Consider the following 1,886-nt stretch of genomic DNA (forward strand, 5'->3'; position numbering starts at 1 on the left):
TGATTAGTCATGCTGACATGTACATATGAAATATGCCCAAACCAAATTAAAAGAAAACAAAATACATTCTATGGCAATCTTGAAAAGTCAGGGAGCTCAATAAATATTAAGAATATGCTCTCACAATGAGAGCATTAAACATTTGGTAGTTAACATAATTTAACATGCAAAAAATGAGATAATATACAGGATGAGGGATGAGGAGTACACATAGGAAATTTTTGCGATTTTCTTCATTTTGATTGTATTGCTTTCTTGTCTTCATGAGGGAAGATTTTGAGTTCAAAAGTAACAAAATAAGAGGGGAACTCACATCTTTCTGTTCTAGATGGTATCCTTGTGCTATTTTCTCAGCTGTCCATGTTTCTTGAAAAAGTTTATGATTATTGAGAAATGTCAATGCTTCTATAATGGAAATTTTGCCTTTGGGGATGCTCTTAATATTTATTATATCAAAGTGATGGCCTTTGGGCAATCTGAATTCCTCTGGCTCTTGACGTGTTTCAGCAGCTTTTACCTGCACGGAAGACACAGGATCTTTGGAATCAACATATACATCTTTTAGAAATGACAGCATCTTCTCATCTTTACGAGCAATCTCTACCTTAATTTCTGGATAGAGACTAATCTGCTCTTGCAGGAGGCTGTTGGTAGAGGGGTAACCGAGAGTGGGAGAGGGCTTCATCTTGCTGATTTCCCGTTCCGCTGGGTTCTCTAGGTTGAAATTCCTGATCCCTCGAGTCACCGCAGCCCCCATCTCCTCAACACGATGCCCTCAGATTCACGCCGCGCAAGGGAACACCGACACAGGAAACCTCCGGCGAAACTGAGAATTCTTATAATATCTTATGAAATTAACTGGTCTTTTAATATTGTGCCGTCATTTGTAAGAATTATATTCAATACCTTAATTTAAGCCACTCTAAAAATAGCAAAGCTGACAAAAACGACTAATCTTTGTAACATACCATCTTGTGTATTCTAAGATCAACCATTCACCCATTATTTAATTTTTGGAAAACAACTAATTTGAAATAATCGGGTTTTCTCTTTCAATATCTCAGGTTTTGAACATCTTTTGGGGAAAAGAGAAATTTCATTCTCAGACTCTTTCTATGGTTAAGATAAAATCTTTTTGTTAACTATATTCACTCAGCTAAGAAAGAGAAAATAAAATGGTTTGCTTGTTATATCATTATCTCCAGAGTAAATTATGTGGGTGCCAATAAATTCTAAATTCATTGAAACTGAGAAGGATTCGATTGCAACACACAAACAACTTTTCATGATTGCTGCTTACTTTCAAGCACATCCTTGTATATAATTAGTTCCTCTTCCTTAAAACAGGTCTTGTTTTGTGCTTCATAATTTCATGTCTAAGATGAGAATATAATTTTCTGAAGTTGATTTACACAGCATATCAAGGGAGTAGTAGCATTATTTATTTTATTGGATGGGAAAGACTTATTGGGCAAGAGAAAATTCTACGTCTATTTTTTCTTTGAATCTGCTTTGAAGACAAAATTATGAAACAAAGACATAAAAGTGCAATTGCTATTTCTGACAATATTGGGTGAGCAAAAGATGGCAGCCCCAAAGAAAAGAAAGAACAAAATTATAATAACTGTTGTGGTTGCCTTAATAGTAAAGTGCAGGAAAGTTTCCAGAAACATCCCAAAGGAGTAAATTATTTTTCTCTGAATACACTCACAGCATAGAAAACAACTCATTATAGAGATTTCCTTTGGGAGTTCTCTAACAGCTATAATGACAAATCTCATAAATGTACGTATCACCCTAAGATATAGCCATAGAGTCATGCCTTTATATTTCCAGAAAGTTATATGCTTTACCCAGTAACTAGAATTGGCCTTGCCATGTTTTTT

General features: G+C 34.9%; 1 pseudogene; it reads right to left on the reverse strand.

Annotated features, from left to right (window-relative positions):
• Positions 1-233: 233 nt before the first annotated feature.
• Positions 234-757, reverse strand: LOC101137980 (NADH dehydrogenase [ubiquinone] 1 alpha subcomplex assembly factor 4-like; annotated as a pseudogene).
• Positions 758-1,886: the final 1,129 nt, after the last annotated feature.

Source organism: Gorilla gorilla, chromosome 6, assembly GCF_029281585.2.
Source record: "Gorilla gorilla gorilla isolate KB3781 chromosome 6, NHGRI_mGorGor1-v2.1_pri, whole genome shotgun sequence".
Lineage (NCBI taxonomy): Eukaryota > Metazoa > Chordata > Mammalia > Primates > Hominidae > Gorilla > Gorilla gorilla.